Source organism: Dermochelys coriacea, chromosome 8, assembly GCF_009764565.3.
Source record: "Dermochelys coriacea isolate rDerCor1 chromosome 8, rDerCor1.pri.v4, whole genome shotgun sequence".
In the NCBI taxonomy this organism is placed as follows: Eukaryota; Metazoa; Chordata; order Testudines; family Dermochelyidae; genus Dermochelys; species Dermochelys coriacea.
This window is the reverse complement of record NC_050075.1, coordinates 74,465,717-74,493,684: the sequence shown is the minus strand read 5'-3', so window position 1 is coordinate 74,493,684 and position 27,968 is coordinate 74,465,717.

Sequence of the window (27,968 nt, the reverse complement as noted above, 5' to 3'; positions counted from 1 at the left end):
TCCTGGCCTCTGCCATTGAATGCATCCATGCATTCAGCAGTGCCCTATCAGTGCGGGAGGACTGCGTGAGCTCGGAAAACATGTCATCGCGAGTGCATTTTTTTCGCCTTCTAATCTGTGATAACCTCAGGGATGGAGATGATAGCGGGAGCATAGAAATATTTGCACCTGGGGGGAGATAAAAAGGGAGAGTAAAATTTAAGATGATACATTTCTGAGAACAAAAGGGAGACTCTTTCACAGTAAATCAAGAAATTCACAGCAGACAGCATATGAGCTTTAGGTAACAAGGTCACATTTTGCCTTTTATATTGAGCGCCTGCCGGTATCGTGACACATCACACACAGCTGGTCAACAGACTTCGGTTTTCAGGCAGCCATGGTAAGCCTTTGGTACGCAGGGTTGGCTTCTTCTGCCTTCATAACATGTGGGAATGGTTTCAAACTGCAGCGCCATCCGTTCCCATACCAAGCAATGCCAGTTGGGTTTCACATTTAAAAGGATGGGCTGCGGTTTTCAGGTGGATGTGCAGCAAACACCTCCCGTCACCCCACTGTATGGCTATTCTCTGGGATGATCCCTTCATCCCTCCCCCAGCCACATGGCTATTCTCTGGGATGATCCCTTCACCCCTTCCCCCAATGCGTGGCTATTCTCCAGGATGATCCCTTTTAGCCAAACGCAAACAACCCAGCATGAACGGGATTCTTTTACTGTTCGCTTAAAAAATTCCCCTATTTCAACCAAGTGACCATGAATGATATCACTCTCCTGAGGCTAACACAGAAAGATATAGACCGAATGTTGCTTGAATGCGACCAAAACCCAGGACCATTCGCTGCTATGCTTTGTGCTGCAATGATTCCAGACTACTTGCTACTGGCTTGGCGTGGTAAAGTGTCCTACCATGGAGGATGAAATAAGGCAGCCCTCCCCAGAAACCTTCTGGAAAGGCTTTCAGAGTACCTCCAGGAGAACTTCATGGAGATGTCCCTGGAGGATTCCTGCTCCATCCCCAGACACGTTAACAGACTTTTCCAGTAGCTGTACTGGCCGCGAATGCATCTCAATTCTTCAGGGCAAATCAAACATTAAACACTATTGCTTTTAAACCCTGTACTGTAGTTACAAATGTGCACTCACCGGAGGTGCCTTCTCTGGCTTCAGGGTCGGGGATCCCGCCTTTGGAGGGTATTGGCTCCAGGGTGATGAAAAGGTCCTGGCTGACGGGGAGAACGGATTCACTGCTTGCCTGCTGCACATTCTCCTCCTCCTCCACAAAATCCTCCTCCCTGTTGCGTGAGACTCCCCCCTTGCCGGTGTCCATGGACAGTGGTGGGGTAGTAGGTAGAGTCCCCTCCTAGAATGCCATGCATCTGATCATAGAAGTGGCATGTATGGGGCTCTGACTCGAAGCAACCATTTGCCTCCTTTGTCTTTTGGTAAGCTTACCTGAGCTCCTTAACTTTCACGCGGCACAGCTGTGTGTCTCTGTTGTAGTCTCTCTCTACCATGCCCCGTGCGATTTTGGCATATATATCAGCATTTCTTCTTCTTGATCGGAGTTCGGCCTGCACAGATTCTTCTCCCCATACAGCAATCAGATCCAGTGTCTCCCTCTCGGTCCATGCTGGAGCTCGTTTGTGATTCTGGGGGGACTGCATGGTCACCCGTTCTGCTGAGTTCGCCATGCTGACCAAACAGGAAATGAAATTTAAAATCTCCTGGGGCTTTTCCTGTGTATCTGGCTAGTGCATTGGAGTTCAAAGTGCTGTCCAGAGCGGTCACATTGGAGCATTCTAGGATAGCTCCCAGAGGCCAATAGCGTCGAATTGCATCTGCACTACCCCAAATTCAACCCAGCAAGGTCGATTTTAGCGCTACTCCTCTCGCCAGGGAGGAGTACAGAAGTCAATTTTAAGAGCCCTTTAGGTCGATGGAATTGGGTTGGTTGTGTAGATGCATTCATTTTTAAATTGAGCTAACACGGCTAAATTCAACCTAACCCTGTAGCGTAGACCAGGGCTACGGGGGGATACGATAGAGGTCTATAAGATCATAAATGGTGTGGAGAAGGTGAATAAGGAAGTGTCATTTATTCCTTTACATAACGCAGGAACCAGGTGTCACCAAATTAAATTAATAGGCAGCAAGTTTAAAACAAACAAAAGGAAGTACTTCTTCACGCAATGCAGAGTCAACCTGTGGAACTCATTGCCAAGGGATGTTTTGAAGGCCAAAAGTATAATGTGGTTAAAAAAAAAGCATTAGATAAGTTAATGGAGGATAGGTCCATCAATGGCTATTAGCCAAAATGGTCAGGGATGTAACCCCATGCTCCAGGTGTCCCTAGACTCTGACTGCCAGAAGCTGGGAGTGGACAACAGGGGATGGATCACTTGATGATTCCCTTGATGATTCCCTCTGAAGCACCTGGCATTGGACACTATTGGAAGACAGGATAATGGGCTAGATAGACCACTGGTCTGACCCAGTATGGCCATTCTTATGTTTTCATCCCAAATCAGGATGAAAAGTCAAAAACATGAAAGTTGCCAAGAGCCTTCAAAATTGACAAGGGCATCTGGTGGGCTGCCAGCCAGGCAGAGAGGCTGCAGGTGGAGAGCTGACACTCTCAGTGTCTCTCCTCCTCCCCCTTGCCTCCAAATCTGGCTACTCCAATTGGGCTGTAGTTCCCCACCTTGAAGGCTCTTGTCATTTTTGCTTTCACCCTGCAGACAGAAAGTGAAATGGACAAGAGCCATTTTATGAAAAGGGCATTTTCCACTGGACAATTATTATGAAGGAAAATTCCCGACCAGTCCAACTAGGAAGCTTAAGAGCAGGCACGTTGGATAAGAGGCATTTTTCTGGTTCACACACTTTTGTATGTTCAGCTCCCTGTTGCTTAATCAGGAAATCTGGTTAACTTAATTTACCAGCTTCTCCCTGGAAAATATAGTTTTAAGACTTGAATTTGCATAGTTAAATGTATTTTACATTTCTTTTTGAATAGCTCTAATACTATTCTAATATTTGGTAATAAAACATCTACAATAATTGGTGCAGATTCATTGTACTTTTCATTCTAGAACAAAGGAAAAAAATCAAATACCAAGAGTGAAAGGAATTCCATGATTTACACAGAGCAAAGAACACTTTAAACAATAAAGTGATAAACAAGGACTATCTAATCTCACTTGGCCAGCTGCATTTGCTCTGCTATTCACTTACACCAAAGAAAAACTAAGGGCATTCTAATATAGGCTAAATAGGACGTGGTGGCTTTATGACAAGACACCAAAATGCATTGTTTTCAATGTTCTGTATTCATGCCTCTGTGGTTATTTATATAAATTACTTCTGCCTATTGTTAAGTCTTCATTGCATTCTGTGCAGGCTTTTCCCCACTGCTTTGATGAGCCCTTGTTTTTCAGCTGACTGTCTTTCTTCCCATCCTCTTTTTGTCTACTATTTTTGTTGAAGGCAACAACATAAATGTCACACAAAACCGTTTTTGTTTTACCAGTTTTGAGTAGCCACAGGGGTGCTACCTGGTTCCCAAAGAACGAGAGGTCCCCCTTTCTTTGTACAGGTTCTGGGGCAGGAGGAGCAGGATCACAAAGTGGCTATAAAGGTGAATGCCTGGTGGGAGCCCGGGCTCTGCACCCACCATAATAGGGCTGGGGTTGAACCCCAGGCTGGGGGAGGTTTCTGGGTTTTTTTCAGTTAAAGTTGACATGTTTTGATTTCTGATTATGATGATGATCCCTTTAGAAACCTTAGTGAGTACACTTGTGTTCCAGCATCTTACAACATCAAAAATACAGAATACAGATAAACATAATGGGTGAGATTCTGGGAGATGCTGGGCATAGGTGCCCACCAGAAAATCTACCAGAACTGGGAGCATTGGAAGCTCCTATTTGAGCTCCCCTGTACTTTGCAGATCTTCCATGTCAAGCACTGCAAAGAGACTTGTAGACCGTGGCCTACTATGGTTTGAAGGCCTCCATTCTATGTTTGCGTGTTCCTTTGGAACAGGGACTGCCCCTTCTTGTGTGTCGGAAAAGCATCTAGCACATTATGGGTGCTACCACAAACTAGGGTTTTGACCAGAATGCCTGGTTGAAAAGGGACCATGGTGGCTCTGGTCAACACCACTGACTGGGCCGTTAAAAGTCTGGTTGGCAGCACAGCAGGGCTAAGGGCAGGCTCCTGTCCAGGGAGGCTCTGAGCTCCAGCTCCACAACTCCAATTGGCTGGGAACCACGACTACTGGGAGCTGTGGTGGGGGGGAGGCTGCGTGCAGGCAAGGGCAGCATGCAAAGCCTCCCTGGCCACCCCCTACACCTAGGAGCTAGAGGACGTCGCTGCTTCCGGGAGCCACCAGTCAGCAGCACCGTCTGAAGCCCACACCCTGAACTCCCTACCTCAGCCCTGAGCCCCCTCCTGCACCCAAACTCCCTTCCAGAGCCCACGCCCTGTACCCCCTCCCACATCCCAACCTCCTGCCCTAGCTTGGAGCCCACTTCTGCACCCCAAACCCTTCTGGTTCCATCCCAGAGCCCACACCCCAAGCCGGAGCCCTCATGCCCCCACACACACCTCAACCCCCTTCCTCAGTCCAAAGCCCCCTCCCGCATCCTGAACTCCTCATTTCTGGCCCCACCCCGGAGGCCATGCTCCCAGCCAGTCCTCACCCCTCCGGGATCCCAACCCCATGCCCCAGCCCTGAGCCCCCTCCCACACCCCTCATTCCCCAGCCCTGCCCCAGAGCCCACACCCCCAGTCAGAGCCCTCAGCCCTTCCCACACCCCTGCTCCAGCCCGGTGAAAATGAGTGAGTGAGCTAGGGTGCAGGAGAGTAAGCCATAGAGAGAGGGGGAATGGAATGAGTGGGGGAGGGGCCTTGGAGAAGGAGCAGGGCAGAGGAGAGGTTTTAGGGTGGGGCAGAGCCTCAGGGAAGGGGCAGGGGCAGGGCAGGAGGTGGGGCAAGGGTGTTTGGTTTTCTGCAATGAGAAAGTTGGCAACCCTACCACAAATACAATATAAGTAATACCAAATACATTCTTTCGTGCAGTCAGCAGCCAACTCCATGACAAACACTACCCCCTCAACTATTCCTGCTTCTGGATCAATTACCTACATGTGGGGCAGTGTGTTTGGATGCTGCTAACCAGAATACTGGAGCCTCCATTACTCTGGCGTTGGTGTTCAATTTTGTTTAATTTCCAAATCTGCCACATTGGGTTCAGGCTATGCCTATTAGTCACACACCTGTATTGCAGATAGCATGAATTTGCACCTATCTCAGGAGAGCACAGGGAATGCAAGTGCACCTGAGCTCTGAATGGCAGGCAGGTCTCAGGGAGGAAAGGCTTCTTGAACCCACACCCTGCCATGCATACCCATGCACAATCACAACCTGATTTGTTAGTTATTATTCATGGTGGAGTGCATATTCAGGAGATGGTAATGAAGAGCCAGCATGGCTTGTGGCATGGAAACTCTATCTAGAGGTGAGAGCACATGATGGGGACTCGTAACACCTACGTGCTATTGCCTACCCTAAAACTGACTCATAACGTGACTTTGGGCAAGTGACTTAACTCCTGTATGCCTTGGTTTCCCCATTTGCAAAAACGGGTAGATATTACGCAGTCACAGGCTACATTTAGTAAAGTAAATAATGCTTTGAGATCCTTACATGGAAGGCATTGTAATATTTATCACCATCATTTATGTGATTATAGAGCTTTTCACATTGATGGATTAATAGTGATCTATAGCTGTTAGGCCACTGAATAGCTATCCAGTGCTATGTGAAATGAGATTATTGTCAAAAAGTAGTCCTGCTAATTAATGACTCTTTCTGTGGCAGTAATGAGGGAGAGGGTGTTTCCAGAAGGGCACACTAGTTAGTTGAAGCCAGTTTATCTTTCACTCTGTGTGCGTGTTACATCACTGTCAGGATAATCTCAGAATAAGGAAGCCCTAGAAAAGTAAAGTAGGTGCAGGAACACAGCCAAATAGTTGGAGTGGATCTGGAGCTAACCACGGAGAGTGGTGTTTTATAGCATGCAGCAATCATATCCAGTTTGTTTTATTCTGATGGTTTTATAGGGCCCAGATAGTCTGTATCCTTCTTCCATTCTCTGGCCACCCGCTCCCAAACAGCAGCAAGACATGATGATATACTGCTGTTTATCTACACTCCAATGACAGGGCAATTGATATTTAATATCAGAGTCCTAGTTCAACCATTTTATGAGCAAGTTTAGAGCGAGTTTAACCCAAAGCAGCTCTTGGGAAACGGACAGTTCTGTGTTGCAAAGAAAACTAGGCATGGACATTCAAAATTAGTAGCTGATGTATTAACTATGGACTGCCATGCCTCATCTATTACTCTATGGATGAGGACGTGATCCGGTAGGGGGAGGGCATAATATAACAGGGCATAAGCACTACATCATAGGTTAAATCCTGGCCCCAGTGAAGTTACTGCTACACTCCCATTGACCTCCACCGAGGCAGTGTTTTACTCCCACGTTTTATAACTAGGGAACTGTATGCCAAGTCATGTTTCCACATTTTCTTGTCCAGATTTAAAGAGTGTTTTCTTTAATTTCATTCAGTGCCCTTTCCACCTCATCAGGACCAATTTCCAACAGTTACACTCCACTTCCTACTCACCATTTGCTGCCATCTATGACACATCCAGATCAATGTTTTATGAAAAATATTTTTGATGGACAACCTTATGTCTAAATTCTATTATAATAATGTATACCAGTTGAACTTTGCTTATCTTCCTGGCTTGCTATCTTCAGTGAGACACAGCTCCTCATCTTAATACTGACTGATACCAAAATTATAGGGAGCTTTAGAGAAGGATCAGTCACTTGATTTCTACTGACTTCAATGAAAGCTGTAGGCACTCAAAATGTCTGGAGAAAAAAAAAGGGGGCCATGTCTTTATTCTTCCCATGAAGTACTATGCACACCTCTGCTACTGCACACAAGTGTTAAATAATAAACACTGACTAAGGGGTGCTTTTTTTTTAAGCTAATCACAGAGTATCTGTTTATGCTGAGCTAAATGGTTTAGACAGCATTTTCTTGAGTGAGCCATTGTACTTCTTCAGGCTCAGAAAGCATTATAGAAGTGCAGAAAGTTTCTGCAAACTGTGTAAACCTAAAGACATAAACCCTTTTCTTCCTACATGCCTCAGTGGAATAATTCATTATAAAGTGCTGTTAACAACAGATTCAAAACCCTTGACAAAAGCTTAGTATACAGCAGGGAGATTTTTAGATTCATTTCTAAATAAGGATCACTTCCATGCAACAGAGCATTAGATTAAGCACAAATGATAATTGTCATGGAGAAATAGCTGCAATGAATCCAAACGCCTACATTAGCCCATTTAAAATTTCCACCAACAAAAAAATGGTTGTAATTTTAAAAAGACAGGCTACGTTTAACCCAGACAATGAAACCCAAAGTGGAAAGAAACCTGGAATATTTGTGGACCGGGAACTAGTCATTTAGGTAGAAATTTTTCAACAAATGTTTGTCCCCATTCAGGGCAACTGCCCTGTATTTCCCCCTCTATGGTCCAGGAAGGGCACCCATTCTTAGTTTCCTGTCACCTTCTTTGGGCAGAGACATGCGTCTCTCTCTCTCTCTCCCACCTGATCTGAGTTTTTTCCAAACTGTACAGTTCCCTGTCTACACTGTGTTGTTCCCAGCAAGGCAGAATAGTTGTTAGCAGTTTAACATGGTCAGACCTGTGCATCCAACACAGTTACTTCCTTAATTTTAATATCATACATAGTGGGGAGGGGTTCATCAAGCAATAAGAGAAGAGAAAATGAAATATAGGAACAAGTTATTATGGATGATGTTTCACTTCTGGATATTGCATCTGATGTTTCATTTCCGGATACACCAGTATTCGTAATCTTCTAACGGCTCCATAATTTTCGTGCACAGACCTTTGATTTTCTTTGCCTTTCTATTTAAGCTGAAACCTTGGCATTTAACAAAATGTTTCCTAAGAGTAATGCTATCATGCTATCAGCATCATAGCAAAAGTGCACTCAATTTATTATGAAACACGTCTGTTCCATTAATATATACAATTTTAATGTATTTGCTTTTAAATTGCACAGATTTTTCTTTGCACTATTTGTTACTGAATAAAATTCTATTAGTTGGAAAATAATTCATCTTAATTAGTTCACAACAAATGCTTCAGAAGGCCTAGCAGTACTGAAAGCACCTACGTAGATGTTACCGTACAGTGTGATAAACTCACAGGATCCGTGATAAACAGTGTAATAATCATAAATGTACAGCAAGTACTGCAAAATACAGTATTATATTCAGAGATGTACACCGAGCACCACCCAATTCCCTAACAGGGCCCAGTACAGGAGGGCCAGGTAATGCACAATACACTACAATGCATTAATGTGCCTCACTGTTAAAGAGCTCTTTCAAAAGCTACCCTTAGCTGTATAGCTCGAGGTTAAAAACCTCTTCTAGTAGCCCTTATGTCTGGCAGTTCTAATGCAGCAGATGGCCCTCCACCATCTGAAACTTTTCTCCTTTGCCTCACAGCTATTATGCAGGACACAACAGGCAACCATAGCCACCAGGAAATTTTTCTTCACTGAGATCCAATCTTATGAGTAAAACACACCAGCATCCCTTCATTCTACCTTAAGCACCTTCAACTGTCATTCTGCACCTGCCGAGCCAGTAGCTGAATCTTTCCGTGGTGCTGCTGTTGAGGTAGCCAATGTATGGCTTCATGAGCCAGGGGAGCAAGGGGTAGGCAGGATTCCCCAGGATCACTACTGGCATTTCAACATTGCCAATGGTAATCCACTTGTAGCTTTCTGAATAGACCTGTGTTCTGAAAGATTGAAGCGTCTTGCACTTCACTAACTAGCTAACATGGATGTTGGTGAAGCATCCACAGTGATCTACCAATGCTTGCAAAACCATAGAAAATTAGCCCTTTCTTTCATGTACTCTGTGGCAAGGTGTTCCAGTGCCAAAATAGGGATTTGAATGGCATCTATTGCTCCAGTTTGGGAACCCCATTGCTGCAAATCCATCCACTATGTCCTGCACATTACAGAGAATCACAGTCTTAAGTAGCAGAAAAAGATTAATGCCCTGCACACTTGCATAGCAATGGCCTCCGCACTACGTTTTCCCCACTCCAAAATGATTCCCACTGACGGGTAGCAATCCGATGTCGCAAGTTTTCACCATTTGTTTCTCCACCATCAATGCAGCTCTCATTTTGGTGTTCCTGTGCTGGAGGGCTCAGGCTAGCTTGGCACACAAATCCAGGACTGTGGCCTTGTGCACCTGAAAGTTCTGCAGCCACTGCTGGTCATCTCACGGCTGCATTTTGATGTGATCCCCCAGTCAGTGCTCATTTTTTTGGGCCAATAAATGACATTCCACCATCTATAGTTGGTCCATGAATTCCAACAACTTTAAATTAGTTCTCACTATGTCCCACAGCAATCTGTCTTCCACAAAATCGTCATGTTCCCTGTTGATTCGGTTCTTCTTATGGGTCTGCAAATACTGGAGGATCATGTGCCGTGTGCTTGCAGAGGTGTGCAGGCTCCATGCTCCTGTCAGAGATGGTGGACAGCAAAGAGGGCCACATGTGTTCATGAGATATTTTTTAAAAAGGCATGAAAATTATGGGATATAGATGACATTATGGAATAGAGACAGTTGCACATGGGGAAGTTGACTCCTTGCTCCCACTCATTTCTGTACTACTCATTTTTGTCCCACCATGCATTGCCAAAGCTTCCCAAGAGACAGTGGCAGGTTACAAATTGGGATACCTACTCATAGTGCACAGCACTATGTATTGACAAAAGCAGTCCTGGTGAGTGCAAAGAGTGCCAATGCAAGGAGCCAAGTATGCATATACACAAGAGATAAAGACACCACAGTGAGCGTATGCTGACGTAACTTGTGTCAACCAAAGTTTGTAATGCAAACATGGTCTAACATAAGGAAAATAGTAGAGCTGGCCAGAGCACAGTTGTTTCTCAACACCTTTTGAGGTTTCAGAATTTGTTTTCATTCTACATTGGAACAAAAAACAACCTTTCAAACAAACAGTTTCACACAACAGAACTGTGTTGAAATGTCCATTTTCAGATTAAAAAGATCAGGTTTTTGATTAGTCTCTCTCTCATTGGAGAGCCCACCTTGCACCTCAGGAACCTTACCATCAAAAAAACGTAATTGAAGTTGATACATTTCCATAAAACAGCATTTTTGAGGAAAAATATTTTGTTGAAAACATTCTCATCAGCTTGAGACAATAGACGAGCCAGTTTCACTTTGTGCTTGGATTAGAAACTGCAGGGAAATGTTCAAATCCAAACTATTTTCACTGAATTTAAAAAACATTCATAAAACATTTCTAAAACAATTATTCTTTTAAAACCAACACATGTACTGACAACCTGGAAAAATTATGAGATTGGCTTAAATGTTTGGGTTTTTTTTAAAATTGGGATTCCCTTTTTTAGTCTTCAGTTAAACCATTAGGGTTCACATCTGTGTTACATTTTCAAGCTTCTCTTTATCCATGAGAGCTAACAAAAAATAAATCTGAAATTTTCATGTAATCCCATGATGCTAGTACTTTAAGTAAAATATTAAATATCATGACATTTGTATCATCATAATTGGAAATGGCAAAACACATTAAATGTTGGGCTTAATCCCAAATGACATTAAACACATCAGTTTATGTTAGTTCAACTTCTTTGCAGCCTATAACATACTGTAAATTTCCTTTCAAATCTTATTGTTAAAGTAATTTAATACTACCACAAATCAGTCACACACAAGCAGTCTGCATAAATATATAGTATGGTCACTGGAAGCAATTACATTTTTTCCATTAGCAAGTTACATGGTTGTTTAAAATTCAATGGGCCTGTTTCTCATTTACACTAAAAGTCTTGACTATACTAGAAAGGGTTTGCTGGTATAAGCTATCCTTGAAAACCCTCCTAGTGGAAACACAGTTACACCAGAAAAATAAAAGGAGTACTTGTGGCACCTTAGAGACTAACAAATTTATTAGAGCATAAGCTTTCGTGAGCTACAGCTACAGCTCACTCACGAAAGCTTATGCTCTAATAAATTTGTTAGTCTCTAAGGTGCCACAAGTACTCCTTTTATTTTTGCGAATACAGACTAACACGGCTGCTACTCTGAAACCAGAAAAATAGTTCCTTTGCTAGTATAGCTTACAACACTTCCTCAAACAAAATAAGCTATAGCAACAAAAGGACTTACAGACAGTATAACTGAATCCATAGTGGGACTTTTGCTAGCATAATTATGTTGATTAAAGGTGTGATTTTTACACATTCCTAACTGACATAGCTATGCTGGCAAAACCACTCCGGCAGAATGAAGAGGCCTTAAAGTGGATGTAAATTATATTTATTTACACTCACTTTAAGGTCCCTTTACACTGTCAGACCAGTGTAAAGTGGCCTTGGTATAAATGAGAAACTGGTGGTAAACAGAAAAGGAGAACTTGTGGCACCTTAGAGACTAAACAAATTTATTTGAGCATAAGCTTTTGTGAGCTACAGCTCACTTCATCGGATGCAGTCAGCTTCCTTCCTTCAGCAGTGTCATCTTTCAGTGTAGGTCTATACATTCTCAGAATCACATCATGAAAACCTTGCCACTAAATCCTCTGCTGGTGTAAACTGGTATAGATCCATTGTATTCAATAGAGCTATGCCAGTTTACTCCAGCAGAGAATGTAGCCCGCTGTCTCATCTGAAACTCCCTTTTGTTACCTCTTTTCACTCATATTTCATATCTCTGTTCCAGGAGTGATTTCCATGTGAATGAATCCCCTGCATTTATCTGAATAGACTACACTGTTTAACCAGTTGCATCTCCAAGGGCTCCTGCTGTCACAGACATTACACATGTTCTTCAGTCTGAACTGAGACAAGTGGTTTTTGTTACAATAGCTCAGATCAGACTGAGCTAGTACCCTAGCCAGTTTACTAATAGGAATATAGAATATCAAATGATTTACTGAGCCAGCCCATCCATACCTTCATTCGCATATTCCAATCCTAATTTAATTTACTTCACAGTTCATTTATTCACATCATTGTTCCAAACTGCCATATCAGGTTTCAGTAGTCAACATTCTGACAATGTTTGGAAGGGCTCATCTATGGAGTGAAAACTCTACAGCCTCTGAAAAGAAATCATTTACATAGCTATTGTGAGCAGACTAGCTTCTAAACTGTCCCTGCAAACTGGAATTTTCAGATCGGTCTGATGAATACCAAAACCTATTCACAAACTGCAGACATACATTAGCATCAAGGGTAACTCAACTTGCATGTTTCAGAGTAGCAGCCATGTTAGTCTGTATTCGCAAAAAGAAAAGGAGTACTTGTGGCACCTTAGAGACTAACAAATTTATTTGAGCATAAGCTTTTGTGAGCTACAGCTAACTTCATCGGATGCATTTGGTCAACTTGCATGTGTTCATCTGGACAATGGTCTATAATGATAAGATACTACAAACTGCCACTCACCATTTAAATACATGCTGAATCAGTAACCTCACTTGCAAATTAAAATTAAAGCTATAATTCATTATAAGTGGATGTCTTAACATTGATTCAAACTCCTGTACCAGAAGAATTCAGTCATACAAATTATGCTCGTTTGATTTTATACATACATTTCTATTTTCCAAATGTATCCACAAAGTAGTATCACAAACACTTAATTACTCCATCATATGTCAGAAAATGCCTGAGATTTGAGCCTATGGACAGTAAGCCAATACCTTGTACTAGTAGCATATCAGGACATGGCTACACTTGCAGATGTAGAGCGCTTTTAATTAAAGCGGCCTTTGGAGAGCACAGTAGGGAAAGCGCTGCAGTCTGTCCACACTGATAGCTGCAAGCGCACTGGTATGGCAACATTTGTGGCACTTGCAGCGCATTGGGAGCGGTGCATTATGGGCAGCTATCCCACAGAGCTCCTCTTCCTATTCTGGCACTGTGGCTTGTGGGAAGGGGGCAAGGGGTGTGGGGCACTCTAGGTCCTGCCCCAACGCCCCGTGATGCATCAGTTTGCATCCCAGCACTTCTGTGCTTCCATCCCAATTTGGTGCCATCTTTCAATGTTTTTTGTACTGTGTGCTCCGTCTTCCCTTTCTGTCTGTGGGAATGGGGCCCAAACTGCTGAGGAATATGCTGACAAGTCTCGCCAGCACGTCACATTTGGCAGTCGAGTTACTCCTTAAGATCCAAACTGACAGTGACGACTCTAACGATATCAACTCGAGTAACAGGTTTCATAGTAGCAGCCGTGTTAGTCTGTAGCCGTAAAAAGAAAAGGAGTATTTGTGGCACCTTAGAGGCTAACAAATTTATTAGTGCAGAAGCTTTTGTGAGCTACAGCTCACTTCATCAGATGCATACAGTGGAAAATATAGTGGGGAGATTTTATATACACAGAGAACATGAAACAATGAGTGTTACCATACAGACTGTAACAAGAGTGACCAGGAAAGGTGAGCTATTACCAGCATGAGAGCTGGGGGGAAAAGGGGGGCCTTTTGTAGTGATAATCAATGTGGGCCATTTCCAGCACTTTACAAGACCAGTAGGAGGGGAAATAAACAAAGGGAAATAGTTTTACTTTGTGTAATGACATACCCACTCCCAGTCTTTATTCAAGACTAAGTTAATTGTATCCAGTTTGCAAATTAATTCCAATTCAGCAGTCTCTTGGTGGAGTCTGTTTTTGAAGTTTTTTTTGTTGAAGAATTGCCACTTTTAGGTCTGTAATCGAGTGACCAAAGAGATTGAAGTGTTCTCCGACTGGTTTTTGGAAGCCCCAAAATGGTGAGCAAGTACAGGGTCAAGGGGAAGTGATTATTTCATGGCCATACTGTCCTCTGGATTTCTGTGCCTTGGGGAGAGCCAACAGCTGCAGGGGGCCGCTATACTGAACGCTCTCCCCTCATTTTCCACAGGAGTTTGTCCTGGAAGATCTCTCACTGCTGAGGGTGACCTGGGAAGCAAGGGAGGGTCTTTTAATACAATGCAGCTTCCACCCTGGCTCATATGCAGCTTGCATGTGTGCAGCAATTGTCCCCCCACCCCTCATGGCACAGTGGCGCGGACATGTTAGCCTGACTGGGACAAGGACCACAGTGGCTCTCCCAAGAAACCTGCGCAAGCGCATTGCCCAACCTATGGATGAGACCTTTGAAGAGATCACTGAGGCTGATTACCGCGATATGAGAGGTTTCAGAGTAGCAGCCGTGTTAGTTAGAAATGCATCCGATGAAGTGAGCTGTAGCTCACGAAAGCTTATGCTCTAATAAATTTGTTAGTCTCTAAGGTGCCACAAGTCCTCCTTTTCTTTTCGCGATATGAGAGAGTACCATCAGTGCCCTATTCTGCATCTAGGCATGCATGCAGCCCTAACCCTCCTCGCCCCAAGAGCCTGCGTCGAATAACTTCCTTCCCAAAATTAAAGCCACTTACCGGGAACCTCCTCTGGTGCTTGTCCTTCCCCAAGCACTGGCTACCATCCTCCTAGCTTGAGAACAGCTCCTGCTGCATGCATATAGGGATGCCAAGGTGTCTTCCTCCACCTCAGCACTGTCGCTCCCACTTTGCTCCTCCTCCTCCTGCCTTGTTGCACTGGGCTCTGAAGTGTCCATGGTAGTCCTTGGAGGGGAGGGGAGGTCGCCCCCAAGAATTGCGTCCACCTCTTTGTAGAAACAGCAGGTCGCGGGGGCAGCACTGGAGTGGCGGTTTGCCTCGCGGGCTTTGCAGTAGGCATTCCGCAGCTCCTTCACTTTAATTCTGCACTGCAGAGCATCCCAGTCATGGCCCCTTTCCATCATGTCCCTGGATATCTGCCCAAAGATATCGTAATTCCTACAGCTGGAGTGCAGCTGGGACTGGACAGCTTCCTCCCCCCAAACACTGATGAGGTCCAGCACCTTGCCATTGCTCCATACTGGGGATCACCTGGTGCTTGGATCACTTGGAAAGATTTGGTGAGAGCACTCCACACCTGGCTGAGCAAACAGGAAGGGGATTTTCAAAATTCCCAGAGAATTTAAAAGGCGGGTCTGACAGTTGGTCACCTGAGGGTAGGGCAGTAGAGTTCAAAGCAATGACCAGAATGGCTAGAACAGGCATTGTGGGACACTTCCAGAGGCCGATCAGAGCACATTAACAGATCAGGGTGCCCACACTGGCGCCGCGGCACTCCAGCAGGGGCGCATCAAACGTTATTCCACTTGCCGAGGTGGAGTACCGGGAGTGCTCTAGCCGTGGAGTCTGGGCACTCTACATGACTTGCCAGTGTGGATGAGTAGTGAGTTAGGGCGCCCAGGGCTGCTTTAATGTGCTCTAACTCGCAAATGTAGCCAAGCCCTTTTTAGAGAGGCTAGAAGCAGCTCTAGTGTTTGTGAACAGTGTTGACTGATAACACTTGATGGACGTTCTTTATTTAGCAGCAGTGCACCTTTCCCCATATCATAATGACAATGTTTCTCAACTCTGATCTTAAAGGATCACCTCTAGCATGGAGAGGGTGGTTTAGTCTCCATGCTCATTCAGTTAGGGCTTCTTTACAAAGACTTTCAGGACTGCTGCCAATTGTGGTAGTGTTTTCTGTGATTCAGAACCTTATTCATTTGGAATGGGACTAAGGCCACTGAGGTTTCATTATTTACTATCATCATCACCACCACCACATTATGTGTAACACCATAGTGCCTAGAAGGCCCAGTCATAGACAACAATCCCATTCTGCTAGGAGCTGTACAAAATAGAACAAGAGATAGCTCTTTTGGGCAGGGACTAACATTTGTTTGGTTGGAAGGTGTCAATGACTGCCATCAGTAGGACCTTTGATCTATAAAACAAATCACAGACTTGCGTCTCTATGGCACTTTCCTCATTAAAACTGTTGTCACTCAGGGATGTGAAAAAAAACACACCCCGAATGACAAAAATTTTAATGACGAAAAGCACCAGTATGGACAGCACTTCGGAGGTCGAAGCTGCTCTCCTGTCGAGGAAGCTATCACCCCTCATGCAGGATGGTTTTATTTGGTCACTGGGAGAGCTCTTTCCCGGTGACAAAGAGCGGTTACACTGTGCACCTTACAATGGTGTGGGTGCAGCGGCACAGCTGTGCCACCATAAGGTGCGCAGTGTAGACATAGACTAAGGGCTTGTCTATACTGAAAATTTACAGCGCTACAACTTTCTCTCTCAGGGGTATGAAAAAACACCCAAGTGCAGCAAGTTGCAGTGCTGTAAAGCGCCAATGTAAACAGTGCCCCAGTGCTGGGAGCTACGCCCCTCGTTGAGGTGGTTTTTTAAGAGCACTGGGAGACCTCTCTCCCAGCGCTGCGCCACAACCACACAAGGCACATTAAGGCACTGCTGCGGCGAGCTTTAGCGTGGCCAGTGTAGACTAGCCCTTAGTTAAAGCTGCTGGGTGTGCTAAACATCCTCCTTTTAAACTCAGCGGAAGGAGCAGTTAATCCCCTTTGTGTAGTGGTAGCTGGAAGCAACAGGAAGCTACCGTTCAAGGCACACATGCAAAAATGTGAGGCCAAGTCTACACTACAGACCTATATCAGTATAACTACATTGCTCAGATGTTTGAAAAATCCACACCCGAGTGCCTCCAATAGCTGGCTGCCCAGTTCCAGCAGCTCCAGCCCCGCAGGGACAGTGACCCTGCCTGTGCCTACCATGCCCATACAGCTAGCAAAGATGGAGCCCAAAGATAACCCTAAGGCTTTACTCATGATGGTCGAGCAGGTTGCCTGAGCAGTGGGCCACCATTCTGGCCCCAAATTTGATGGGAACTGCCCAAATGACATACTGTTGGCTCCTGGCTGACAAGGCCCGGGATTACGGATGAGCAAAGGCCACAGTGCTCAATACACTGGACATCACCCTGAAAATGTTCTGATGGCAGTTCCAGAGGAAGGGGCACCCACCTGGCGCCCGACCCTGGATTGTTGCCCAAGAGCTAAAGGACACCTGCTGCCAGTGGCTCCAGCCCGACCAGCACTCTGCCACTGAGGTGGTCAAACAGCTCACCCTGGAACAATTCACCTACAACCTCCCGCCCCGGAGGAGAGCTTGGAAACTCCCACACCATCTCGCTACTTTAAGTGTGGCAGTCACCCCCCTAGAGGATTTCCTGGCCACCAAGGCCCCCGGTCAGCCCAGGGTCGAGAGCTGCAATGTTGGGGTTGACCCTGAAAAGCCAGGAGAAGAGCTCAGCCCACAGCTTGATGCCAGGCCCACCTCAAGGAACCAGAGCAGACAAGATGGCACCAAACTCCGACGAACAACCCTGAGGTACCAAGGGGCAACCAAGGCAGCCCCCTTAGAAGGGAGGCCTCAGAATCCAAGCTCCTTGCACACCTGCCAAACCAGTATATGCAGCTCGAGTGTCCAGAGCCAGGATCCTCTTTCTCCTGTGGCAGGAACAGCCCCTGATAGATAGTATCTTTGGCCAGGTCTGCACAGGGAAGTCCCACACCTGCAAGCAGCCCACTGTAAAGGTTACAATCCCTGTAGCAGTCAGTGGACAATTGATCCTCTCCCTTGTCGATTCTGGCTGTGGGCAGATGCTCGTACGTTAGCAGCTGGCTCCTCTGGCGGACCCTGGCATCAGGGTGGTCCACCTACAGTGCATCCATGGTGATGTGAAGCTGTACCCCTGTGTCTGGGTCTCGCTAACCATAAGCTGGGTGACCCGACTGATGACAGTAGGGCTGGCACCTAGGCTCGCATACCCTGTGATCCTGGGAAGAGACTGGCTGGACTTTCCTAAAGTCCTACATGCTGCAAACCTACCCCTCTCCCCTTTTTGGCCAATGGCCTTAGAAGGAAACCCCTTAGAGATGGAGTGTGAGCCAGAGGAGGACTATGACCTTGATAAGCTGGGTGGAGAGGCCGTAACTCTCCTGCCGATTGACTAGGAGGTGTCAACTTTAGCCAGGACCAGAGAGAACTCTCCATTCAGCTGGGCATATAAGCAGCTGGCCCTGGTCAGAGAGCTAACCAATCCCCAGCAAGCAAACCGTTGACCCTGGTTTGAGCTAATGGATGACCCTGTTGACCGGGACCACTGAACCCAAGAAACCCGGACCCAGCTAGTGGTGTTCTATCTTGGCACTGGCCTATGACATCCCTACTGCAGGCCACTTAAGGCATGAGGAGACTCTGGCCTGGAGTCCTTACTTGTCCTGATGCACCCTGGGCCAAAAAAACCACCAGAAACTATTGTAACTCATACCCCAAATGCAAGCTGGTGGCCCTGTGGGGGGTACTGAAGACTACCCTAGTTCCTTTGCTGGTGATTGAGGTCCCCTTTGAGCAGGTTGCCATGGATCTCATGGGACCCCTCCTGAAGAGGGCTGCCAGGTTCTGCTACATCCTGGACTATGCCACCTGGTTCCCAGAAGCAATTCCACTGAGAAGCATTATGGCCCAGCTCCTGAAGGTTTTTACCTGGGTAGGCTTACCCCAGGAGATTCTCACCAACCAGGGTATCAACTTCACTTCCCTGCTATTCCGGCAACTGTGTTGGCTCCAGGGAGTCAAATAGCTACACATGTCTGTTTACCATCCCCAGACCTCTGGACTGGTTGAATATTTCAATTGGACCTTGAAGGAAATGCTTCGCAAGTTCACCCTGGGAGAGCTGTGCTGGTGGGACTAGCTGATTCTGCCCCGGGTGTTGGCCATCTGGGGATGCCCCAGTCCTTCACAAAGTTCTTCCCATTTGAGCTACTCTTTGGGTGCTGGCCCAGGGGTTGTGAGACCTGATGTGCAAGACCTGGGAGCACTTGCTGTTGCTGGCCCAGAGACTCTTGCAGTACGTCTTCCAACTCCAGAAGCACCTGACCCACACCAGGACCATGGCGAAGGAGAACTTGTGGGCTGCACAAGGGACTCAGGAGTGAACCTATAATGCGGGAGGCCCTCTCAACACAGGCTCAGGAGAAGGCCAGGTTTGCCATGCTAACCGAGCTCTATCAGTTTACCCAGTTGCCCTTAGGTCTCCATGGGGCCCCTGTGATCTCCCAGAGGCTGATGAATCACCTCCTGAAGCCTCACGGTTCCTACACTGCAACATACATTGATGATGTGGTGGTGATGTACAGCCGGTGCTGAGAGGACCATCTCAACAATGTGGCAGCTATGCTACTGGCCCTCGGGCCTAACTGCCAACCCAAAGAAGTGTTGGATTAGGTGGCCAGAGACAACCTACCTGGGGTACACTCTGGGCCGAGGACAGGTATGCCCCCTCATAGGTAGGTCCAGGTCTTTCAAGCCTGTCCCCCACCTATCACAAAGTGGCAAGTGCACCAGTTACTGAGGCTAGGTGGTTCCACTGTTGATTTATCCCCCAGTTTGCCTCCATTGCAGTCTCCCAACCAAAGACAACCTGCAGCGCATACACTGGACCACTGAGTGAGAGGAGGCCTTCCAGACCCTCAAGACTCACCTGTGTGAGGAGTCAGTGCTGTACAGCCCCAACTTCACCCGTTGATTCATCATCCAGACAGCTACCTTGAAGGTGGGACTTGGGGCTGTCCTCTCCCAAGAGATCAATGGGGAGAAGCCCCACCATCTTGTATTTCAGCCAGAAACTGTTCCCCCATGAGTGGAATTATTCAGTTATCGAAAAGGAAGCCCTTGCAGTTAAGTGAGCTGTGGACACTTTCTGGTATTATCTCCTGGGCAACTCCTTTATGCTCATAGCCAGTCACGCTCCCCTGAAATGGCTAAGCACAATGAAAGAAACCAAATACCAGACTGATGCCCTAGTACCTTACCCTTCAGCCACATGCGTTCACTCTCCTGCACCAAGCAGGTAAGGACAATGTGAATGCAGACTTTCTAACACACGTGGGGGAAGGTAAGTCAGCCAGACCCAGGGAATAGGAGCTGGTCTGGGGAGAGGGTGTGTGCGCGCGCGCAGAACAGGAAGTATCAGAGGCGGGGCCTCCAGCTCAATTGAGCCAGAGAAGGAGCTGGACGCCTCTGCCTTGCTGCTAGCCCCTGCATCAGGGACCAACCAGTACCAACCCCTACCTCTGGAGGAGGACCCAGGAGAGAGAGAGAGGGGTTGCTAGGACTGCTGTTGGATGAATACCCTGTGGAGACAGAGGACCTGTGAGCAACAGAACCCTACAAACAGATGGGGTAGGAAGTAGCCCAGGGAAACCAGACATTAGTCTGGGTATGTTGATGAATCCAGAGTCAGCATGTTTCAGGAGGATCCCCACTGACTCAGTGGCAGGACTACTTGCGCCTAGTAGGGTCTGGTTGAGACCCAGTGCAGTAGAGTGTGCCTCCTAGCCCCTGCTGCCACACCCATCTCTGGGATGGCTGCCACAAGGGATGGCAGCCTACCCACTTCAGCCAGGCAGCTTGTCTGTATTTGCCATCTCCCCCACACAGCGCTCCCGCCCACCCATGGCCCCTCCATTCAACTCCCCCCTCTCTCACCCAGCGCCTCCTGCAGGCCAGCTGTTCTGTAGCATGTAGGAGGCACTGGGGTGGGGGGAGAGAAGTGGAGACAGGGCAGGAAGAGGTGGGGCTGAGTACCCCTGGGACAAGAAGGAAGCTGATGCCTGTGCCCTAAATCAATATAGAATGATATACATTTTAAAAGAAAAAAAAAAAAAGACAGCACTGATATACAGAATACCTACACATTAAAATATTAAACCATGAATATTCAAAACAGGCCTTGGGGCAGTCACACTCTCAGTATCTCCATTCAGTACGTGGCAGTGGTTGTAGTGTTCTAAGTGGAAGCTGCCATTTTAATTATACTGAGCCAGGGTCCAATGTGCTGATACAAAGACTGAAAATTCATAGGACTGAAAGGAGATAATTACCAGAGAGTTCTGAGGTTGTTGTGTGTTCTATATTTTTTAATAGTTAAATAAATTAAACCAAATGTTTAAAATGTAAAAAATAGATGTCATCTCAATAATTTGATTACACAAAGTAGAACTGAAATCGGCTTCACCATTTGAAACATTTAAAAAATCTGTCGTAGTATTGTAAAACAGCTATCTATTCAAGTGCTAAGGTTTCTTTTTCATTATATTTAAGACTATTAATTTTTAATAACTTACTCCTTTTGAAAGTTACATAGCAATCAGAATTTCTTTTCTATTACATCAGAGTTTTATTTAAAATACTGGTAATTTCTAATATAGCCTTGTTACAACTGTAAAAATAAAAAGGTTTGTTTTGCGATTTTAAGCACAGCCCCTAAGGTAAACAGATTTGTTTATTTAAATAAGGAAATAGAAGGAAAATAGACCTGCAAAAACATTTTAAACTGATCAACCACCTAGATTATTACTGCCCTGCTTATGTACTGAATTTCAAAACAGCAAATAGAACACTGGTGACAGTTCATAGAAATGTCAGCACAAGGGTTTAGATGTACATTCTTGAGTAGAAGTAATTTAGTTTGACTTTTTATAAACCAAATTAATATTACTGGAAAAGTAATTCCTTCTTTATGAAATGCAGTGGAGTAGACAAACATTTCTGTTGTAAAGATTCTTGCTACTGTTTGAAAAGCTGGAGAAGGGCAAAATCTTTTTTGTTAAAGATACCTGCCCATCTAGCTATAGCACAGGGTATACTGTAGCAGAGTAGAATAGATAAGGTCTTGTTTTTACAGAAGAGCTGACACTGTTAGCTATTTATTGCCTTCTGATTAAAACTGGGTGAAAAAACTCATCTGAAAAATTTCACAAAAAGAGTTTTGGGTTGACTAAAACTATTTATGAATCCATGTAGAATTTAAATAGATTCCAGTGAATCAAAGAAGTCAAAAGGTTTTGGTAATATTGAAATGAAATATTTTGTTTCAACTTGAAAAATTGTGTTTAGACTTAAACAAAGGCAAAGAGGATTAGATTCACAAAACAGGAGAAGGTGGTGGTGGTGGTGGCGGCGGCGGCAGCTTCCATATAAGCTTTGTCCAATGGTTAGTAGGGTATTCACATGGGAGAGTATGGTTCAGTCCCCCTGCCCCGAAGGAACAGAAGGGATTTAAACTTGGGTCTCCCACATTGAAGGGTAGTGTCATAGCCATTGGGCTGTGGGACGTTCTGGTATAGGAGCTCTCAATATTGCCTCATGAAGCTAGCTGTTCCACTTTTATAAATTAAATAGTCATTGGAGCAGGGACTTTACCTTGGGTCTCTGTGATGTTCCCCTCTCGTATAATCTGGATCAGTGATCTACTAGGTCACTTCAAACCTTGACTCTGGGAGATAACCTTACCCTGCTCTGCTGTGAGAGCCCCCGCCCACTCCTGGGCTGTTTACACAGCATCTGGCACGTAAGCCGCTTTCAGCTACTTGCAACCGAATGACACTAGCCAATATCTCTGGTCCCATATGCAACCCTAGGAACCTCCGTCTTGCAGTGTCCACTTATGCCCACTGGATGCTGCAAGCTTATATGAGTTTGTCAATTTAACAAAGAAATTGATATATAACAGGCTTGTTATCCCAAGGGGAGTCTCTGACTTCAAACCAAATGCACTGCTTCAGGTAGAACAAACAGATTAACTACAAAGATAAATTTTAAGTGATTATAAGTCAAAGCATAACAAATCAGATTTGGTCAAATGAAACAAAATGCATTCTAAGCTGATCTTAACAATTTCAATGCCCTTACAAACTTAGATCTTCTCACCATTCTCACTGCTTGCTCTTCAGCCAGGCTTTTCCCTTTGATCAGCGCTTCAGTCACTTGGTGTAGATGTAGGTGGGAAAAAGAGCATGCGAGAGCAAGCATGGCAAATGTCACTCCCTTTTATCATGTTTTCTTCCCCCTTGGCTTTGCCCTCTTCCTCCTCAGGGCCAGATAAGCATTAGCTCATCGCAGTCCCGAACTGACCAAAGGAAGGGGGGTGACTTGCTTGAGAATCCAACAGATCTTTTTGTTGCTGCCTAGGCTAGCATCCTTTGTTCCTGTGAGGCGGGGCTGGGCTTGACCCATACATGCCCTGATGAGGTGTGAACTGCCTCTCTGCTCTTGGAGAGTTTTTGCTTGGGTTTATTTTAAGCCTGAAGACACATTTTCAGCCTCATAACTACACACACACACACGAAATTATAACATTACTAAGTGCATCATGAGCCTTCCGAAGACAGCCAACATGACAAACCTTGCATTGGATATTACACAATCATTTTATAAGGATGAACATGGGGGTGCAGAATGTTCCCACAAGGTACTGAACGTCCCAGTGTCCCACAAGAGCGCTCGTCCAGGCTGTAGAGTCGCTCTCACTCCATTCCCTGGCAAAAGGACTATCCATTGTCATTATGAATGAAAATGGATAGTCATTGGGCCAGAAAGATGAGAAAGGGCATGCTTGTCTAAAGGGTGATCCATAAACATGCTCACTACACACTCACTCTATGTGCCCCTGAGTGACACAGCTGTGCTGGAAGAAGTATGTAGTATAGAGTTGGTCTTTTTCCTACAACACTTCTCACTGCAGTAGCTAAGCACTACTGTATAAACACTTGTTACTCATAGCCATTGCTGTTATTGCACAGACACGTTTTCAGACAGAGGGAGATAACAGGTGGAAGGATACAATCCCTCCCCACCACATAAATGAGAACAAAATACTCTGCCAATATCGCCATTACAGATACACTCCAGTCACCCCTGAAATGGTGGCAACTCTATAGAAAACCTAAGAAAAAGTTAAAGCCATAGTTCTGGGAACATTGCTGAACACTAGTTCCTAAAGCTAGTGAGGCCGTTCTCTTCTGTTGAATTTGTGCATTCTTTGCTGCTCAAAACACTGGAAATAATCAGATACAATGTATTACATCATTTCTCATGAGAAAAAGTTTCTTCTAGTTCCTTGTTTAAGAACTCCCTTACCAATAACTAGTAGTGTTCCTTTATTAGATTCTGATCTCTATGTGTCACCAATCATTTCATCCATCATATAATTGATATTTCATACAAAGCATGCTATGTAAGATGCATGAAAAGTCATGATCTGCTGAAACCCATTGTTCTGGCAAAATGTATAGTCATCTATATAGTTGCAACTGAAATATGTTGCAAGTCTGAGAGTCTCCACTGACAAAGGAGATGATCCACTCCCAATGGGGCATTAAACAGCCAGTAGTCAGCAGGAGAGTTGCAATAAAGGAATTTACAATGCTGTAAGAGGGCTGTGCAAGCATCACACAGTGGCGGATTGCTCAACTCTGTAACACAGCAAAGTCCACCAGGATGTGTCAGGGCCAGTGTTTTCCAGGCACATGGATTAAGGATATAATATAGGGGTCAATGGCACCATGCTTTTACTTCTCTCCTCCCTTGGAAGCAACAAGAGTGCTGGGATGACAAAGACTTGAACTGAGGAGACTGGTCCTAGGCTAAACAGGAAAGCATCTGTATGAAGAACAATAAACAACCTGAAACTTCCAGTGGGGTGAGAAAAACTGCTTGACCCAAATACTGCCTAGTCTGATAAGGTTTAAGATTTAGACTGTGCACTTACCTTTTATTTTCTTTGGTAACTATCTCTGACCTTTAGTGCCTACCACTTACAAATCTTTTTGTAGTTAAATCTGTTTTATATTTTACCTAAAACAGCATTTTGGTTGAAGTGCTTGGGAAATCTCAGCTCAGTTTACAAAGGCTAGCATGTGTCCTCTCCACATTGAGGAGGGGTGGACTGGGTAATAAACTTACACTGGTCAGGCTTTTGACCAGGGCAAGACAATATATTCCAGGGGTGCAAGGCTGGAGGCTTGGGAGATTTGCAGGTGACTTTCTGTGCGATTCATGAGTGGCTCAGGGAGCATTCATGCAATTATCTGTGTGTGGGGTTCCATATGATATTGTGCTAAGTGATAACAGCACTTACAGGAGTTTTCTGCTTGTCACTAGCAGAGCATTGAGAGACAGCCCAGGCTAGAGAATTAAAAAGGTCAGAGTAGTTTTTAAACTAAGGGTTGGGGGAAGCCAACAGGTGCAGAGGAGCACATGGTTCAGACAGAGACATCTCTTAAGGGAGGATTTATTAAAGGAGACTCCTCTATCCTAGTAGAGGATAGAAGTTGATAAAGTACAGATAGGAACTGAAAGGAAAGTCAAACCAAAAAGAATCCCATTCAATTACATTGCATGAAGGCAGACTACTAAAAATATTGACAAAAAATGTTAATTCCTTGTACACAAATGCAAGAAATCCAAATATTGAAATGAGTAAACTTCACTACCTGAAATTAAAGGGGGCTATTGATACGATAGGCATTGCAGAAACTTGGTGGAATGATAATGAATGGCACATGGTATAAGTCACACAAACACACCATGCTGGTGGGGGAACGGCACTGTGTGAGAAAAAGCAAGCATAGAGAGTCAAATATAGTAAAAATCTTGAATGAATCAAACAGCACGATAGAACCTTTATGGATAGAAACTCCATTATTGAATAATAGGAGTACAGTAGTAGGAATAGACTCCAGAACACCTGACCAGGATAGTTGATAAGGACTGTGAAAAGCTCAGGGAGATGAGGCTACCAAAAAAAAAAAAAAAAAAAAAAAAAACCACCCACAAACACAAAAAACAAAAAAACCCCACCCAGTAATAAATGGGTAATGTCAACTATCCCCATATTGCCTGGGAACATGTCAACTCAGGACAGGATGCAGAGATAAATTTCTAGACACAATTAATGACTGCTTCTTGCAGCAGCTAGTCCTGGTACCCACATGGGGAGAGGCAATTCTTGATTTGGTCTTAAGTGGAGTACAGGATCTGGTCCAAGAGATGACTAAAGCTGAACTGCTTAGTAACAGCCATAATGCAAATAAATGTAACATTCTTGTAGGAGAAAATACCAAAGAACCCCAACCCAGTAGCATTTAACTTCAAAAAGGAGTACTACGAAAACATGAGGAGGCTAGTTACATGGAAATTAAAAGGAACAGTCACAAGAGTGAAATGCTGGCAAGCTGCATGGAAACATGTTTAAAACACCATAATAGAGGTGCAAACTAGAGTATAATCCCCCCCAAAAAAACCACTACACCCCCCACAAACCACAGAAGACCAAAAAAATGACACCATGGCTAAACAAAGTAAAAGACATTTTAAAAATTAGAAGTAAAATCTTATTGAGGAAAATAGAAATGACCTTCAATTCTGTGTAGTATAAAAGTAGAATTAGGCAGGCAAAAGGGAATTTGAGGAGCAACTAGCAAGAGACCAAAAAAAATTGCTGTTAGTTTTTGTAAGTACATCAGAAGCAAGAAAGCTGCCAATCAGTGGGGCCACTGAATGATGAAGGTGCTGAAGGAGCCTTCCAGGAAGGCAAGGCCGTCATGAAGAGGCTAAATAAATTCTTTGCACTGGTCTTTGCTGCAGGGGATGTGAGGGAAATCCTAAAGCTAAAGGCTAGGGCTCACACACCGCCCATGAGTGAGTGCAAATGAGAAGAGGAGCACAAATGCACCCTTGTGTGAACACAGCACACTGATCATGGGGCTGATTTTGTATTAGAACAGTCCCTAGCATAAATTAGGCCATAGAGTGGATCCATACCATGCTGCCAATGGTTCCCAAAAATTGTTTTGGCAGCTGAGGAAAGCTAGAGTACAAGCATACCTTCTTTCCCCCTCCCTATGCAAACAAAGCCCCCCTATGCTGGGGTCAGGAGGGGGTTGTTCTGGAGCCACTGTGATGACTGTAAACCACTGGAGGATTTTCCAGCACAGAAGACTAACACACAAACTAGCTCCAGAGAATACATCAGCTGGAGACCAGCACAAAGCTGCCCTAACAGCCCCAAGAACAAGTACGAACTTTTTCTAAATCTTGTGCAATATTTCTTTAATCACATGGGATTACAGTTATAAATGTACTGCAGTCACAATCTTTCACAAATGTAAATTGACCATCTCTCACCAACAGAAGTTGGTCCAATAAGAAATATTGCCTCACCCACCTGGTGTCTCTAAAGCCACCTAGACAGGTCAGCCTGATTCTAGCATTCAGCCTTGCTATGCAAGAAACCCAAGAACAATTTCTGTTCCAAATCATTTGATAAGGCGAACAACCCATCACTTCCAATTCTGGAGCTTAGTGAACAATGCTTTATCAGGTATTAAGTGGGTCTGATGAGTTCCAAAGATAGTCGGTCTCAGTTCTCCTTGTCAGAAAGGCATGGGAGGATCTTAGAGTCTTTCAGATGAACCAAAAAAAAAAAAAAACCCCCACAAAAAAACCCACAACAACAAAAGTCAGAGGGCAAGAAAAATCGCATCACAGGGTCTTGCCATAATGTGGTACAAGCACTTGAAACTGAATATGGTTAAAAGAAAAGGAGTACTTGTGGCAGCTTAGAGACTAACAAATTTATTTGTGCATAAGCTTTCGTGAGCTATAGCTCACTTCATGTATTTTCCACTGAATGCATCCGATGAAGTGAGCTGTAGCTCACGAAAGCTTATGCGCAAATAAATTTGTTAGTCTCCAAGATGCCATAAGTACTCCTTTTCTTTTTGTGAATACAGACCAACATGGCTGCTACTCTGAAACCTGAATATGGTTAGTAACTTCCCCAATTATGCTCTTTCCAGCCTAAATACAAATAAACTAGACAACATCCTGGTACATAGAACCAGTAACAGCCACTAACCCTTATAAAACTAAAGGCTGTGTCTCATCACACAAAAGAGAAGCAAAAACTTGATGCAGGCTGCTATTGTAGCTAACTGTAAAAGTTTAATCTCACATTTAAAGTCATTCATTGG